The sequence below is a fragment of the Aythya ferina genome, assembly GCF_964211825.1.
Source record: "Aythya ferina genome assembly, chromosome: 7".
Classification (NCBI taxonomy): domain Eukaryota; kingdom Metazoa; phylum Chordata; class Aves; order Anseriformes; family Anatidae; genus Aythya; species Aythya ferina.
In genome coordinates, this window is record NC_140302.1 from 6,120,954 (window position 1) to 6,139,648 (window position 18,695).

An 18,695-nucleotide genomic window follows, 5' to 3' on the forward strand; every position below is an offset into this window, starting at 1 on the left:
GGTCCCAGTGGTAAGTTCCCAAAATGTGGACTTAAAGGCCCCAGTGTTGTCTCCTCTTCTCATGTCTGGTTCCTCGGGCTCTCAAAGCTTTTAGCCGAGGCTGGGCTCGTGATGAGGCTTAGCAGTTGGCTGTCATCTGGCAGTGATTAAAAGCAAAGCCTGTCATGCAGTCAGCTAAAAAGCCTCTGCCTCTTGCTGATGCTTGGGCCCTGACAAGCCCCCCCTGCTAACTCCAACCTGCAATCAAGTCAGCAATCAGCCAGGGAGGCAGGGGGAGCACCTCTCCTGTTTGCCATCAACAATCTGCCTCGCACACTTCTCCTTTGCCCCTCCGGCTTCTTTGCTTCTTTAGCCGAATCTTCAGCAAGAACAGTGGTCTGACAAACAAAACTACAGAGCTGGCCTTGTGCAGTGAAGTTGTAACGGTGTAAATGCTTTGAAGAGGTTTGTTGTGATGGGCTTCCTCAGGTGTTAATTGGTGGGCACAGGCGGCAGCGTGGCAAGTGAGATGGAAAGGGGCAGCCAGCAATTATCGGTTTGAATTGCTGTGAAACTGTCCCAGTTCTTCCTGCAGCCTGAGTTATTCTCTAAATCCCATCAACTTAGTCTGCAAGACAGACCAGGGTGGATGTCTCCTGTTCCCGAGAGCTGGACGGAGCAGCTCCTCCCAGGCCATGCCCTTCCCAGCTTTGCTCTGCTTTCCCTGGGATCAAGGGGATCAACTGTCTTAAGTTTTCTTTCCTATGTTTTATTACCTCCTTGTTTTAAAACAAAACTTTTATGCAAGTTTAGGCTGGGAAAGCTATTAAGTTTCTATCTGTGGTCTAGAGGATCACAAACTTTGAGAAGCTCTGCTCAGCAACAGTGAGAGGGTCAGCTTAGTCCTGATTAATTCGAGTTAGGAATCAATTCCCATCTTAATCCTGACTGCTCTTCTGCCTGATGAATCAGGTGCCAGCATCAGGCAGGAGGACAGCACAATGCAAACCACAAAACTGTAGGAAAAAAAGGTTCATACCTTATTCCCCTTTACTTGTTCTCACGCATGTTGAGCAAGAACATAAACTATACTGGAAGCAATAAATGTAGCAGGCGCCAAGTTTCACCTAAAGCTTTAACCTCCTGCCGGTGAGGAATCAGTTTGGCTACCCCATGAAAATGCTAGTTTGTCTCCCTCCTCAAAAATATAATAACTTAAACAAACAAAAAAAACCCAGCAGCAACAACAAAACAAACCACCTAGATGGCTCTTACACTTGAAAAGCTTACAGACTGCTGCTCTAGGTAATAAAAGTAGTAGTGATTAAGTTTCCCGAGACCTTAATGCTGATTTTTTTTTTTAAAGTTACTGTTATTTTTTCCCCAGAAGTGTTCTGTGGTGTCAGTAGCATTTGAGTGTTGTGTCTTCATCCTGTGATTGCAATTCAGAAGAGGGTCAGAAGATGGGCAGGAAAGTGTAGCAAGAACTGGGTGCTAAATCTGTCCTGTTCCAAACAAGATGTGAAGTGCTTGCGGGCTTTCAGTGGGCACCGAGGAAATAAATGAGTCTGTTCTAATATGGCTCATGTGGAGACTAAAATAAATTTTACTCTTCTGCTGAACAATGGGCTGGATTTCTCCCTGATAAAAATGGATGTGCCCTTACGATGCCAGTAATGAAGCTCAGAGCAAAACGAATGCTCTGAATTCGGTCCCTGCAACATAGTGGCAGGTTAATGGCAGGTTAATGCAACGAGAAATCATGAAGCCCGATTTCCATACGCATTATTAATTCAAACCCGCGGACTGTTTTAACACAAGGCTTAAAAAAAAAAACACTTAACTTTGCCTCTTCCCTCCCCGTTTTCTTAAACGGAAGACATCTTCCTCCCCAAACTCACATAGCAGTGTAATACACAAGCAATTTAACTTTTATTGTGCTTTCTAATTAGCACGGCGGGACAGCTCAGCGAGCAAGGGCTGGCTCTGTGCCCCCGTGCCGCGTGGAGCGCAGCAGCCTGCGAGAGGCAGCTCGGTGAGCCTGGCTGCTCCAGCTGCTGCTGGTTTAAGTTCAGCAACCACGAAGTAATCTGTCAGTCTTGGTGGCAGCTTCTAACGACGCTCAGGCCTTTCATCAAACCTGGCTTTAATTCCCTGAGCCGGGGGAGTCTGCCGGTCTCTGGTGGCTCGGAGTGTGTCGGAGCATGGAAGGAGGGGAGCTGAACTGCAGCAGCTGAGTTAATTTTTTTTCACCTGCACGTCCCTGTAAGTTCTGTGCAATGATGTCTTTAGGCGCTGAGAGCAGATTGGTTTTCTGCTATTGTAAGAAAAAAGCTAACCCTGTGCTTGTTACTAATTTTATTTTATTTTTGTTTTCTATCTATTGTCTTCACTGAAACTCTTCCTATTTTCTTGTTGTGGTGTCAGTGACATCAGAAATGTTACTTTGCCTCCTCACACACAGTTCATCTTCCTTCAGTCCCCTGGTATGCTGCAGTAAAGAAGTAACAGTACAGTGCTAGATGTGCAGTAAATCCCTTTGTCTTTGTTCCCGTTCCTGTTTTACCTTTTCATCTCTAGACTGTCACTTTTAGCAGAGCCCTTCGGTTTATTTTCATTCTATATATGTTCAGCTCTGAGACAAGATTGCTGTTGTATTTCTACATTGTTGTTGCTTTTGCTAGCCTGTAACTTTTTTCTCATATCTATGTGGTCACCAGTAAGTTTTTAGTTTATATACCAATGCAGAATGGGAGTGTGGGCAAATGTGGGCAGCTCCTGTTTGCTGTCAGTGTGTGGTGCATGCTTAGCTCTGCGTGTGCGTGAGTTGCTGTTCCTGTGATGCTGGGGCCACCCCTTTATTTCTGTGCTAGGATGTGAAAGCCTCAGCTAAGACTCCTGGAAGTGAGTTAAATCAAACTTCAAGCAAGAATTTGGCATTTCCCAGTTTTTCAGCTTGCATAAGGCCCTACTGGACAACAAACCTTTGTATGGAGCTGGAAACTTCCTAGCAGTGGGGCAGATTGAGCCCTTGTCCAAAACGCATCAGGAGAGGTGGCTTGGGATCCCTCTGCTCCGCCCGTGGTTTGGAGCTAGCTGGCCAGGCTACCTGAGGGCACCCTCAGGCATTTGTCTGTTTGTTTAGATCTAATTCTACCTTTTCTTGTACAGCTTTCCCACCACCTAGCAAGGCAGGCGTGAAGTCGGAGCCCCCTGAGGTGCACTGCTTTGCTCCCTGCACCAGTTACATCTGGACAGCATCCTGCCAGGGGACGAAGTGCTGCCCACTGTTCCCATTTTGTTTTGTAATGCTGTGGACATTGCCAGAGTTCAATTGTTGTTGTTCTAAGCAAGGTAGGTGAAGAGTAAGACCTGGTTACATAAACCACTTCCGAAGTATGCTGTGCAGAAAGGCTTCTGTGACCTTTTCCCAGGTGTATTGTGGAATAACGATGAATGCTAACAAAGATGCAGCTCTGTACAGTGCTCTGCGACTGTTTTAGCTCCCTTTGTGGCGAATTGCATGTAGAGCAGTTGTGTTTTCTTGATCCAAAAATCCTCTGTATTTGGAAAAGATCAGGTCTGTTTTGAAACTCAGGTTGATGTTTCTCACAGATCGCTCTTTTAGGAAAGATCAGTCGTGACTTCAAAGGGAAATCCTCTGCTCCTGACCAGATGCTGAAGCAGGGTGCCTCAGTCAGAGTGCTCCAATTCTCAGCTAACCTTCAATAAAAACCGTGTTGGATCCAATCTAAAGCTGTGAATTTATCTGCTGTGGGTGTAAATAAGTGAAAAGTGCTTCATGAAGTTCAGAAGTTGCATGAGTTCATGAAGCTCAGGATTTTCCTTCTGCTCTTGAGGACAGCTACTGCGGAGCTGCTCTGTGTGCTGCTGTCAGAACCCTGGGATGTATCAGCAGTTTCGGTGAGAAATATTTGTAGATTTCAGACTAGGAGTGTGCTAGTTTGCAGGAGGGATTGATGCTGTGGTTACCGGTTACTGCTGGAAGATGATGGTGAATCCAGCTGGCCTTCAGCTCTTGTTGGCAAGCAGCTTTCTACAGTGAGGCAGGGAATAGACAGGAGAGTATTAAAACTTGCACAGAAGTGGATGAAATGGAACTAATGAGTGTTCACCCAGTGCAAAATTAAGATGTTGTGAACAAAATTAGTCAAGACACAAAAGGGAGAAGAAAAACTTTGATCATCTACACATCAGTGCTGTGAGCCTGGAACAACAGACGAGAGGGGCTGGGATAACACGTGTCTGCGCACAGCTACGGCTCTGCTGTGTTGCCGAAACCTGACAGTGACGTTTGCATGGTTAGAGTATAAAGAATATAAAACCCCTGGGTTGCAGAGTTGGAATGAATCACCCCGAGCGATGAGTGCCATTGCAAGGAAAGGTATCACCGTGTCTCAGGCTCTGATCAGAAATACATCCTTAGCTTGAACAGCTAAGGAGGGGCCTGCAGCCTTTTGGAAGTGGGTCTGGGAGTGTTTGTTGTTCCCCTGGTGGCAGGAGCCCAGAAGAAGCCAGGATACCTCTCTTTGACAAGAGGCTGAGCTGGGTTTAGGGACTGGTCCCTTGTAGGGAGGCAGGACCTGTAGTGCCCAGCTCTCCCAAAGAGCCTGGTGACACTTTTTTGGGCAAAACAGGAGCCTTCTTAAAAAAAATAAAAGGGAGCTGGAAAACTTTCTCTTACGTCTTACAAGTCTGAAACCTACATTTAGACCCTGCTCTGACAGGCTACAAATGGAATGTGGAATTGCAAATTCCAAGTAGGTGAGAAAGTAGGTGAGATACAATGATCATAACTTGATTATTTGTGTGGTGTTCGTAGAATAAAACCCAACCAAGTACATTTTTAGTGCTTTGAAAGGCTCATTCAGAGCTGCAAAGACTACTAGCCAACCACCTAGGAGGGTGCGCAGATAGAAAAATATTTTGGAACTGCCTAAGAGTCACTGTATGCTCTACTAGTGAAATAAATGCACTGATAATTTGTGTAAAGCATACTGTGACAGTCAAATTTCCAAATATCCAAAACAGCAAAGGAAAGTGGGGAGTAAGAGATCTTTATCAGAAGACAAACTGATGTCGGTCAAGGAAGAAAAGGGAGATGGGAGGTAAATTATTTTCAACACTAGTGACTGTAGTTACGTGTGTTTGGAGAAGGCTCCTGTAACAGAACTCCTTGTTCTGTTATTAGATAGCAGCGGTGGCTTGTATGACACGGAGGGGTAGAAAATGCATTAAAAAACCAACATATAAAACCCACAGAACTGATCACAGATGATAAAGCTGATGATACAGCACGCTTACCTATGGGATGTTAATGGCATGAGATTCTGATTAAGAAACCAACCAGCCAACACCAAATGCATCAAAACCATTTTGATGGGGGCCGGTGGGACTGCAGAGGGTGTGATTAGATGCGATCGTCATCAACCTGTAAGCTTGGGCTGGTTTTCCTGGCAGGGTTTCGTGTAGCTCCTGCCTTGCCTCCGTGCTATTTTGTGGTTACATCAGTGATTTGAAGAGGAAGCAATGCTGGTAGGATCATTAGCAATAGCAATTTTCAGATGGCACCGATAATTGCCATCTGTAAGCTTCTAATCTGGCAGAAAATTGAAGCGATAAATATCGAGGAGATCACATCATTGGTGAGAGCAGGCCGGGTGCTTTGGCAAGTCGGCCGTAGTGTGCCTTGCAGTAGGGCTGAAGTGAGGTGAGGAAAAGATGAGCTGGTGTGACCCGTGGCAGGACATGGCGTGGGAAGACTTTGGTGTGCCCTGAGCCCTGCTCAGTGGGGGAACCGGGGAGCTGGGAGCAGTCAGGGCTGCCTTAAAAAGCCTGAGCAGCTCAGTCTGGGGTTAACAAAAGGGAACTCCAAGGGTGACTGGGTAATGGTCTGGAACTGTCTCCAAGGGAACAGATTTTTGATGGTTCAGTAGATAAGGCTTGGTGATTTTTTTCCCCCCGCTGGGTGAATAATTAAGATTTGGCACAACTCTCTTCATTGTAGAGGGCTTTCTATCAGTGTTTTTGAGTAACTAATTGCCCTGTTTTTCTGTAAGATGTTCTAACTCAAACCAGATTTAATTCTGGGAAACCCAACGTGCAGCGTGTCAGATGAGAAGATCGTGCTGTCTTTCTCACTTGAGCTTGAAGATAATTGACTGAGAAGTTCACCTGGCTGGGTGTCTCAGCCAACAACTGCCTTTCAAGTTTGATAGGAGCTCTTTTTTTCTGTGGGACCTCTTTTTCTTTCCCTGGCTAGAACTTTGCCTTGGGGGAGGCACATATAGCTGGTCAGTTGCGTTCACTGATCCGACTCGCTGCATTCTCCAGTGCCAAAATCTGTGCCCATGGGACAAGCGGGAGGTGGACAGCTCTGCAGGATGGTACCTGTGAGCTGGTGGGTTTCCAGCTGTGCATCCTTCAAGGAGATGCTAGCCACGACACTCACAATGGTAAAGAGCACTTAATTCTCTTCCTGCTTCTAAGCATGTTCTGCTGCATCTTAAAATCCCCTTGCAGCATTGCTTTTTGTTAGAATTAGTTTGGTTTCATAACTCTGGATAAAATTTCTGTTTCTATTTTAGCTCTCCTTATTCCGAGGTGCTCAAGACAAAGAGAAAAGGAATTGCTCTCGGCATCACTGCCGTCATGAAAAATGCAGCAGTCCAGGCTGCTTTTTGTTCCTGTAAGGTATGCTCTGCACATCCAAATGTGGTGCTACCAGTTAGGAACTCTCTTTACCCCCTAGACAAACATCTGCCTCGTGACACCGAGTTCAGTGAAGTCCCCTCTCTGTCCCCAAGCTTTCATCTCACAGATTCAGACAAACTGCTGAGTGCATCATAAATTTTCAAGGCAATTCTCAAAAATGCTTCAAAGCCACAGTTGTTTGTGCAGGAAAGGGCTCTGAACGTAGAGCACCATGCAGCACATGATTCAGCCGTGCAGCAAATGGTGGCGCAGTGCTGTGGGATAGATGCTGGTCTGGCTTTTAACCAGCCATTCAATTTTCCTTTCCTTGAATTTAGTTTGTTCTTTACTTTTTCCTCTCCCCTGTCCCCACCCTTCCTGCATCCTCCCAGCTGCCTCTTCTTGAAGAATTTTACGAATTAAAGATGTAGAAGGACACTTGAGTGTACTTGGGCCAACGGCCTCTAAGAAAAATGAGAGTGTGCTTTTTCCTTTCTTGCAGCATTTGAAACTGCTGGAACAGAAAATAAGTGTTAGGGCTTGAGTAGCTTTACTCGTGAGACTGGCCTGTTGCCTGATAGATGACACAATCACGAAGCTTTCCCTGGAGTCCCAAATGGTTCCTGTGTTTTCTTCATCCAATGGCCCCTAAAATGATATTAATAAACCATGAAGCAACAAAACCTGTCAGGTGTTAGTGGATGCATTGTCTCTGCTGTGATCATTGGCCTCCAGAGCAGAGTCAAACTGAAGAGAGCTCTCCAAGACGTTTCTTACACCAAGCTTTGTATTGCTTATGTTGCAGCTTTTGGTATGCTGGCATTGTGATCCTGGATACAGTGTGAAGAATTACAAGAGAGACTTGGTTTGGCTGTACTGGATCGGCGTGACAGGGCTATCTCTTTTGGATGCTCTTCAGTCCCTGTACAGACTCAGCCTGATCAGCTTACTTTCATATCTAAAGTGCGCAACACTGCAAAGTCACAACAAACTATTGTCTTCTCTGTACTGACATAATCTCGATCCTGGCAAATTGACATTGATTTCAGAGAAAAAGCATTTTTCCTTTGTTCCAGTGATGGCTTTATTTCATTTCGGCCAGTGTTTCTATTTCTAGGTCCCTTTCTTCTCCCTCCTTTGCCTAACCTTGCAGTGCCTACTAATTTAACATCAAGTTCCATTGCTTCTTTTTCAGGTGATTAAGTTTATTGAAACAAACAAGAAAACAAAACCACAAGAGCGTGAACATTTTAATTTTTATGCATTTTTTGTGTATTACAACACTTTGTAGTTTTCTGTGTAGCTTTTGGACTGATAACCATGTTTCACCATCAGCTTGAATTAATTTTCAAGTATGACTTCTTGAGACTATTCAATGTCGGTAAATATGAGTTTTCCCCTCAGCCCTTAGTTTTATAACTCTAGTAAATAGAATATGCTCTCTGGCAAGATTAGTTCTCTGAGCCTGTGCTTTTTCTTCAGTCTGTTACCCTCCAGATGTTTGCAGCTGTTTTGCAGGTTTTTTTTTTTTTTCTATTTCAGCATGATCACGTTTTTCAGGTACTTTGTTCCGTTGGTTTTAGTAAAAATAACTTTACAGCACCTTTTTAAAATGATTTTTTCATGTATTTGTGTCTTCCTCTTTGCATGTGGAGATCTCAGAACAGAAGCAGAATTCAGCTTTCAGTGATTTTCAAGGTATGATTCCTATGCTTTGACGTGTATAATCAGAGGAAATGTGTATGAAGTCAGAGGAAAAAGGAAAAAGTCAGCGTTGAAACAAATATTCTGTGTGTTCAAACATGCATTTTTCAGGAACCACTTGGTCAACTCCAAGTTTTACTCAGCCTAAATACACTTCAGCTCTGATCCTGTGAGTGCTTTCCCTTCGTCAAGACTGTGAGCTCCTTTTCCACTTGAGCAGCCTCCTGATGGTGGCAAAGCCACCATCGGCTGAATATGAGCCAGCAGTGTGCTCAGGTGGCCAAGAAAGCCAACGGCATCCTGGCTTGTATCAGGAACAGTGTGACCAGCAGGGCTAGGGAGGTGATCATCCCCCTGTACTCGGCTCTGGTGAGGCCGCACCTCGAGTACTGTGTTCAGTTTTGGGCCCCTCGCTACAAGAAGGACATCGAGGTGCTTGAGCGGGTGCAGAGAAGGGCGACGAAGCTGGTGAGGGGTCTGGAGAACAAGTCCTACGAGGAGCGGCTGAGGGAGCTGGGCTTGTTCAGCCTGGAGAAAAGGAGGCTCAGGGCCGACCTTATTGCTCTCTACAGATACCTTAAAGAAGGCTGTAGTGAGGTGGGGGTTGGCCTGTTCTCCCACGTGCCTGGTGACAGGATGAGGGGGAATGGGCTTAAATTGAGCCAGGGGAGTTTTAGGTTAGATGTTAGGAAGAACTTCTTTACCGAAAGGGTTGTTAGACACTGGAACAGGCTGCCCAGGGAAGTGGTGGAGTCACCATCCCTGGAAGTCTTTAAAAGACGTTTAGATGTAGAGCTTAGGGATATGGTTTAGTGGGGACTGCTAGCGTTAGGTCAGAGGTTGGACTCGATGATCTTGAGGTCTCTTCCAACCTAGAAATTCTGTGATTCTGTGAAAGTGACCGAGATCTCAGGATCTTTGCACTGGTGTGAGCATGGCAGTGTCAGCTTTGAGCCTATGGCTTTGCTGTTCTCAGATTGGGAAGGTGGAGGAAGAGGCTCGATGCCACCTTGATGCCCTAGCCCCTTGCCCAACGGGGGCAGGTCAGGTTGTATGTGCCTTGGTCCTTGTAGAGAGGCTCCAGACTGTCCTGGGGGTGGTGCTGAGCTCTTCTGGGTGGTGTATGTGGAAGCCTCTGCCTTGCTCTAGCATGTCAGAAAAGCCTGTTTTTCACTTTCAGCTGTTTCTTACACTACATCTAATCAGAATGAGATCATTGTTTCTGGCTTCTGGAAGAGGGAAGTCGTGAGTGGCATCCTGGATTATGTGCTGAGCAGAAACTGCAGGTGATTCCTTGAGTTCAGCATTAAGGCAGATGAAACTGCATGGACCTATTGATACATTTTTGTTGTTGTTGGCTATGGAATTTCAGAATTTCGAAATCTGTATCACCAGGATTTTCTAGCAATCCAGTTGTCCCGATGCTGCTGAGAAGCGTCGTTACTGAGGTTGCAGCCCTAACTGTCTTCTTGGCCACTCACTTCTGTAGGAAGGAAAGCCATCTCTGCAGAGCCTGGTGCAAAGCCCACTCAGCTGGGTGGGAGGTGAGGTTGGAGTCCTTTCCCCTGGTACTCACGAATGGAGCAGGAATGTCTACATTCAGTTCTGCTTGACCAAACGAGGACAAAAACTGTGTGGCAAAATCCACTGTGTCGCCCATCCTCTAAAGGTACGGAAAGTATGGGGCACCCCCCAAAATCTTCTTGTCCTGTGACCCCGCTGGTGCTGTGGGATGCCTCAGGACGGGTCTGGCAGTTATAGCACTGAGAGCAGTTTGGGCTGAGCACCAAACTGGGTGAGCCCTGAGGAAACATCGTTGTCTAGCTTTCATCCTGGCATGCTCAGCTACCCGCTGCCATCATTTTGAAAATGAGGCTTTGGGGGAAGTTCAGAGTGATGGGTTATCATCAGGCTGAATTCAAACAGTTCAACTCCACTTCTCCTGAAACCATCAATCGCCTGTTAAAAATCCAATGCAGTTTTAGGAGCCCCCAGGGGTCATATCGATGCTAACAGGGCAAGGGAGGCTGGGAATTAATTGGAGATCTGTGGAAGCCCCGGGGGGATTTGTGGAGGAAAGCTGCTGGGAGGTGGCAGGCTGAACTTGGTGCTCGAGTCCTGTTCCAACAGGCAGAACATTAGAAGTTTTACAAATCTGGGAATTGTAGAATTAAAAAAGAAAAAAAAAAAAAAAAAAAGACAAGGCTGAAACAAAGATACTCATTGTCAAAGTTGGATTGATTGGGCCTTTATGTCTGGAGGTGGAGGTTTTTGCTAAGCTAGCAAAAAGACAGAATCGAGCCTGAGTTAATGAACGTAACTGGAAGGATTAATCTGAGGCTCAATTCCTGCACATTAGTGGTTGGACTCGTTTTAGCATCAGTAGACAGCTATGTTGATAGCTGAAGGTTTGGAAGATGAAAACATATCAGATGTTTTTCCTGAGCTTTCCACTGTGTGAAATAGAGCTCTTTAAAGGGCTCTATTGTAGTTGTTTTGGGAGAGAAGGATGCTCAGTGTTGGTGAGGGATGGGTAAGTAATGTTTGTTTAATTTGTGGAAGACTTTAATCTTTGACATTAAATGGTGTGTGCCCCCAAAATGCTGTCTTTAACACTGAACTCCCACGTCCATTCTGTTTTAATTTTGTGTTAATGAAAGCTGAAATAAAACTGCCTGCCCATGGAGGATGCAGGATAGGTCACTGCCATGAAGGCAGGGAAATGCTGGCTGCATGCAGATCCTGTGGCTCTCCTGCTTTAGCTGTAAGACGACTTGAGGCCACCAACAAATTGCATTAAAGGTCCCTACTTGAGTGCTTGCCTAAATAACTGGATAGCAGAAAGACAATTACAAGAAAAAAATCAGTTTTGTTGCTTGCGGTGTCGTATCGTTGTTGTAATTGGGAGGAATGCACATTTAATAGCTCTGTAACGCTTTGCACAGCGGGTCAGAAAATAAATGGGTGGGAGGGGGAGGCAAAACATGCCTGCTCATTGCGGTGGGAGCGCAGTGAATCGGGGGTGGTGAGGGGGATGGGGCAGTTCTGGTATTTGGGGTGGTTAATGGGGAGAAGAGTTGACAGCCTTGTAAGAGGTGGCCTGGGGAGGCTGGGCCTTCAAACAGGATGAAGTCAAGGCGAAGCTTCTCATTTTCATGCAGTCCCACGGAGCTTCTGGAGGGTGCGTGGAGCCGTTTTAACAGAAAGTCAAGGGGATGGTTCTTGAGGAGGATAGACTTAATGTGCTTTTGTTTATGCTTTGTCTTTCCTTCAGTATTTTGCTTTTAGGAAAGCAGCATCTTCTGTCTTAAACTCATGCTGGTGCCAAGCAAACTAACATACCCTTCTGTGGGCATGGCAGCCACAGAGTTCAGTAAATAATTTCCAAAATCATTACAATGTGCAAAATAAACTACTAGGTCAAACAACTCGCAGTGCTAGGATGCTATTATTTTTTCCTAGCATAAGTGGGAGTTCACATAGTGCATACAATTATTAATCTGCACGCTGTGTAGGAATAAATATGTTCTTGGGCTATGTAGAGAAGCCCAAGGGTGAGTGATTTAGTTTGGACTGATGCAGAATAAACAAGAAGCTTTGGAGACTGGATATTGCGTGGTAACAGGGCTCTTTGTTTTGCACTGCTGTTTAGTCTTTACTCTTACAGAATCTAAAAAGATTGTGACTTGCCTTCATTAACTTCAGTGGAGAAGAGTTGCCTGCGAGTGTACTTGGAGCTACACCGTGCCACCGCCCTGACATGGGCTCCCTTGAGCTGAGGTGCAAGCCTCAGGCTGCTGAGGGCTGCGGTAAGTCTGCTTCTGAGCAAACCTTCAGCTCAACTGGGGAGCGTGTCTGTGTTAAACTCTTAAACCAGGCATGGGCTTTTAAAAAAATAACCTTAAACCCAGGAATCTTTCAGGAAGCCACCAAGTAAGGGTGAGTAAGTAACAGAATCACACACAAATCCTGAGCCCAAATATAATTTGAAATGCCTAGTAGATTTAGTAAAAACCCCATAAACATTTTTCTCATTACCATCTCTAATTTGTTGTTTTCAGATTCCAAAATGAAAGGAAGAGGGGTGGGACTTACAGTGCATGTTAATGACTGTAGTTATTTAGTAGTGTAGTTAAAATGTGACGTGTCTTGATTCTCACAAAAGCTGTTAAATTGTAATTAGGCCTTTATTATTTTCGGTTATGTGTCAAAAAGTTCAAATGCGTTTTCATCCCAATCACCACCTTGTTTATGGTTGCATTCTTTGCTCTAAGGCTAGATAAAGAAAATATTATGCAAATGAAAACCTCTACGCACCTAGAACAGCATTAAATCTGTCTGAAAGCATCCAGCATTAATCTTTTTTGTATGCATATTGCTGATCTCATTGGGGCTGTTGTGGATTTTGACCAGTGCAGAAGCAGGATATGGCCTCAGGTTTAAAGCTTGCTTAATTCTTATTCTTTCCTTTTTCCTCCCACAGTGACCAGACGCCACCGAGGAACTGAGGGAACACAAAATGAACAGACAATGGTAGGATTGAGTATCATTCTTTGTTTTTGTGGTTATTAAACAGTCAGGTTGTTTATTAAAAATCCCCTTTGAGTCGAATCTGAAACAAGTGGCTTTTGAAATGATTCCTACAGACAAGTCTCCCCGAACCATCCATGCCTCTTAGCAATTAATATGCCAATAGTGCTGAACAAGCTCCTCCAAAGCCCATGGCTTTCTCAGACGCTCTCTGACAAAGACTATTAAGCCTTTTAAGTTGTGTAATTTTATTTTGTTTGGCCCGATTGCTTCTGGTTTTGTACAATAAGGGCCTGGCATAACCTGAATAAAACAGCAGCTAAATATGTCACAGTGCTGGAAGCTTATTGCTGACGTTCTGCACTGAAGGAAACCTGTGCTATCCACGGAGAAGCCATTAATAAAGCATGTGCAGTTAACTCCTGTTATTTGTTATTCACCTTGAAATGTGATGAAAGAAGAAAATCTGTGTAGTCATAAGATGAATATCAGCTTGTGCTTTGTTGGGTCTGAAATTATCACTTGTGCTTGATGACAGGCCACAGAGAGAATCAAGGCAAAACTAGCTTTGTGTGAGAGCTCTGGCACCCAGTACATGACAGCGTTACTGCTTGCTAGGAAGTTTGTGTCTGAAAAACATTGGTATGGCAAATAACGGAGATCTAGGGGCTTCCGAGTTCCTCAGCTCAGGATACATTGTCCCTGAAAATACAGGAACATGCATATAAATCTTTCAAAAGGAGCCCTTGATGCCTGACGTGCAATGCAACTGCCTGACTGCTCCAAGAAATTGTCTTATTTTCTTGCCACTGAACACGTATTCTCACTGATCTTTGTCCTCTAACTTTTGTGGAGCCACCAACTTGCAATTTGGGCATGGTGTGACTTTCCAGGTTCCTAAAAGTACTGTTTGCAATTTACTCACCTGTCAATCTCTTAGTTATTAGAGCTGAATTGTTATATAAAACTTGGCAAATGTCAGGATAGAGATCTTGGGGGAGTGCTGTGTCCTTCTGGCACTTATTTTTAAAAATGTAATTTTTCTCTTCGTGCTGCAAATAGCTCAAGCCGTTGTTTTCCTCTTTTCAGAGGCAGGGCAATGATGTGCAATGAGCAGCCCCACACAGCGCGCCACTGCTAAACCCTGTCCTTTGGCCCAACTTCTAGGACTTTGTAGTATATTCCAGTTGGTTAAAAATGATTTTTTCCTTCCAGATCTGTTCTTTACACATTCCTTAGGTACTTTGGGTGATTTTTGCCATTGCTTTTATCAGAGCAGGGTTTTCATGTGCTTAGTGCCCTTGCATGTCAGCCCTTGGGCTCAGTTACTCTGGTACTGCCTAAATCCTTAAAATAGCTCTAGCCATACATGCAAGGTGAATTATTTTATTGCATTCATCGGATTTCATTTGTTTTAGAGTCACTGGGACATGAGCTGAAAGGTCACAAAATCTATAATAACCCCACATACAGCAGCAGATAGGTTATGAGGTTGTTTATCCATACAATATTAATTAACAATAATTGCAGTCTATTTTTCATGCATAAAGTAAATACCTGGTCTTGGGAAATGGAAGTGAATTTACTTCAACAGGTAGGAGGACATGAAATACTAGTAAAAAGTAAATTTGATAGCCTGAAGTGTCTTTGAAAACTGACATGAATATTTGCCTAGCAAATGTCTTCAGGGATATATCGAATATATTTTTCATAAGAAGTTTCTGAAACAAAATGTTCAGATAACTTCTGTGTTCTGGTAACTTCTGAGATTTCAAGTGCTTCTGAGCTTCTGAAAACAAACCCAGACCAAACAAAAACATAACCACAACTACGTTCCCCTCTAGGACTGCCTAAAATTTAAGATGTTTCAGCAAAATTTTAGGGAAAATTCATGTTCTTGACTATTGCCTGAGGCTGAGCAGCCTGCTCTGCTGCTGCGACTTGGAATGTCCCTCATCAGGTTTATGAAACCAGGGACCGAGTGGCACAGGCACTTAAAAAACTCCTGCTTCTGACTGCATAGCCTGCTTGCTGGGATGGCAACTGAAATGTTACGGACTGAGGTCATTAGTGTTTGAGTGCATGTCCTTATGATCAGATGGCTGCCTGGAGGCCTGTGTAAAAATGGGCTGGTGAGCTCAGGCACTGTTGTAACGCACCTGGATGGCTGCATCAGTACAAGCAGCCCCTGGAAACATCAGTGGCTCTCCTCCATTTCACAGCTGGGCTGCATAGCTGGAGCAAGGAACAGAGCAAACCGTCGACATTTAAGGACACCTACTCTGTCTGTATGCACTTAATATGCATCTATTGTCACTTTAGTGCCTGTCAAACACAACTATAAATTTCTCCTTTGGATTTAACTCGGTGTTTCCTACACCTGAACAGCTGTGGTGCTAACCCAGAGCATCAACTTCTCCCACCAGCGATGTGTCGCTGATGGCACTCGATTTATCTGGGAAATAAATGGGGAAGATGGAACAACTTATAATGAGATTTTCCTGAGAAATAAGTTTTCTTAAAAGATCCATGCAATGTGTTAGAAACAGGTAATAAACACTGGAATCAGTTTTAGTTTTTATTCTCAATTTATATGCATAAAGCTTTTTGAAGTGCAAGCTAGTAGTGGGAGTTTGGGAAAGATTACTTGCCCTCTCTCTTTCTTGCTTGCAAATGTACATTTTGTGATTATCCTGCATGTCTCACTCTTCCTCCCCCTACCCTGATGAACAGCCTGTGGACTATGTTTTTTTTTTTTTTTTAAATTTGAGGCTGACTTTTCTTCTAGCTTGTTTGTGGTGATTACTCTTCAGAGGTCTGGGTGAAGCTGGGTGCAACATTATCAGCAATTTTCTGTTCCCCATTGTTGATTCAGGCAGTGTGACAAATATTTGGCACTGTGGAAGGTCCACAGATATTTTACCCTCCTAATGTGCTTTTTCCCAAACGCTGCCTAAAGATTGTATTTATCTTTCATGTTGACGTCCTTGAAGAAAAGGAGAAAGTGAACAAAATGTAAGCAGCTTCTGGGCAAACGCTCTTACCCAATAAAAAACTGCTCCGAATTTGCAATTGCAGGAATCAGGAGGTGATTTTGAGAAGTAATGGGGGGTTATCGGAGGCAGACAAATATCTGCCAGGGCATGAGCTGGGTTAACCCTTGTTTCTGCAGGAGTCTCCCTAGGTCGGAGGTTTGTACACCAGGATACGTGCATCTACCCTGCTGTGTTCCTCTTCTCCCTGTGCACGCTGTAATTCACAGGATTATGGAGGGGCTTCTGGCAGGCATTACTGCCCACCCTAATGCCTCCCAGTTTGGTGCTCGCCTTTGACTGTTGGATTTCTAGCTATTTTCTCTAGGAGAAATGTGCCTTATGGTCTGCAATAGAAGTAATGGCTGTGTTGACCTTGCTCCTAATATGTTTGCTGTAAATGTTGTTACTGGCTTTTAAGCATCCATATAACTTTTTAACATCTGAACTGTAAGCTTCTTGAGATGAGAGCACTCATCTCAGCACAGGTTTCGGTAGCTTTCAGCTACTTTCTTCCCACTTAGCTGTGTTGAATCAGTCTCCTTTGCCTCTTATTTCAAAGCACGAGGAGTATTTGGGCTCCCTGTTGATGGCTCCTGAATTGCACCCAAACTGAATGCCTGCAGCAGGCAGTGCAAACCCTTCCCGAAGGAAGGTGCCCCACTTACTTTAGCCTGTGTCTTTGGTTTCAGTAATGGGCTTGTGCAAGGCTGACGCACGGGGATTTCAGAGTTGTTTGCTTTCCCTGAGTGGTGAGAGCTGAAGGAGAAATCTCACTCCTCTCTTTGATGGTACATAATGTGTCCTTTCACAAGCAGTCAGGAGAGAGAGATCAGAAGCAAACATCAAATACAGGAGTCAGTCACATAAGGGTGGTCTGCAGAGGCGGTCTGCTCCCCTTCCTTTGATCATCTCCGTGCTGCATACCCTGAGCATGTCTTTGCAAAGCCCAGCACTTCTCAGGAGGGAGACCTGCACGTCAAGCCCACGTGGACCTTCCAGGGGCTTGCTGCTATCACCTATTAACGGTCCCCAAGGTACCCAAGCTTACCAAGTGTTTTTAATGTAATATCAGTAAAATGTTTAACCTCTGACTCGGCAGCAGTGATCCCTTTGAAAGGTTGCAGCGCAGAACTGAGCGGTAATACAGACTTGCACTTAACACCTGAGCACTGGTGCTGCCTGCACTTGTTCCTGTGTACATCAGCACAGCCCATGGGAGCTCTTCTTGGCACGGGGGTGTCACGAGTGAATTTCTGTTGACGTATTTGAACCCAGGGATCCACCTTTGCAGCATTACTCTCTGTACCCAAGTCACTTCCTCAGTTAATCTAGGTGAATCTATTTACTGGGAATGTAGCTGAACTTTCATTTCCTGGTCTCTGGCTTTTTTTTTTCCTCCTGTGTACGATCCCAAGTAACAGCTGCAGCTCAGTCTTAATTAACAATTGCCTCAATGATATGTGAAATAGATTCAGCCTCCCTTCCACAAAACTGCGATGCCTCCACGGCACTCAGTGTGAGGCAGCTGAGGAGGATCAGCGGAAATTCAGTTTTGTAACCTGTTTTGTAACCCTCGTGGATTTCTTGTCTACAGGCCTCGGTGGCTTCATCCCAAATCCCCATAAGCAGCATCCACAACATCCTAGAGAAAAAGTAACAGAAGCTAAAGAAGCATGACAGTTAAGCAGATTTCTGGAAGATAATTTGCTAAAAGTAGAATAGCATAATGTCACAGAACTTCTCTTAAAAGATGATAATGTAAATGAATCCTGTCCTCTAATCTCAAATACAATTTGGCCCTAAGAGGCTAAAGTAAAAATAAAAACAGGGATGCAAAGCTTCTTCTGCTTTCCACTTGAGTTAAAGTTTTACGTGTTTTTGTAAGTGGTAACTGAGATTAGGCAATTTGAGGCATGCAATTAAAAATCAGTGCAGATGAAGGTATTGACATCAGCACGTGTGACCAGTAACTCACAGTCAGAAGGTGGTTGTGGGCACGCAGGGAAACCTGTAAGCCAAACTGACAGAAACCCAAATACTGTAACATGGAGTCCCAAATCAGCTTTAACGTGTGAACGCAGCCAGCGTTTGGGGTAAGAGCTCATGGATGGCTTGAAGGTGCCCTTCTGCCATGCAAGCCCACAGCTCACGTCTTCATTGTGGAAATGGCCTCGCAGTGGTCTGCAGCACGGAGTGTTATGGTGAGTTCAGCTCACATCTTGAGCTTAACGTGCTGGAATGGAAGCTGCTGGGGCTTTGTACTGCAGAAATGACAGCATCTGTGGGCAGTGGGGGACTTGGGAGCGCTTTTTGCAGTAGCTGTGGTAGGCGAGGTGGAGCCCCTGGGCTCGTTTTGTGCCAAGGGGGGAATTCAGCTCCTGCCTGCGTCGGGGGGTGGCTGGGCACTGACCCCCAGGGGGTGCTGAAGTCAGTTTTGGAAGGGCCTTGGTAGATTGGGCTTATCGTTAACTGGCACACAGACACGTGCTTAAAAAGTTTAAAGCATTTTTTATTATGAATTGAACTTCATTTTTTGCCTGGCACCAGTAACCCCTGCATCTGTGCTGCCTGAAGAGCTGTGCGTAGCATACAGATTTGCTGCACGGGGAACAAAAGCCAAAGGAAGATGTGATAATGAAGAGAGGCATGGAAATGTACAAAGCCCTGATTATCTCTTCCAAATAGATTAGTTTCTACTCTGCTTTGGGCTTTTCCTTGTACTCTGGGCAAACT

General features: G+C 44.8%; 1 long non-coding RNA gene across 1 annotated transcript; it reads left to right on the plus strand.

Annotated features, from left to right (window-relative positions):
• Window positions 1-2,105: 2,105 nt before the first annotated feature.
• On the plus strand, window positions 2,106-13,346 carry LOC311439459. The gene is made up of 5 exons (XR_014694724.1): window positions 2,106-2,244; window positions 3,151-3,333; window positions 9,887-10,066; window positions 12,103-12,206; window positions 12,881-13,346. It is a non-coding gene; the product is annotated as an uncharacterized lncRNA (long non-coding RNA).
• The last annotated feature ends 5,349 nt before the right edge of the window (window positions 13,347-18,695 follow it).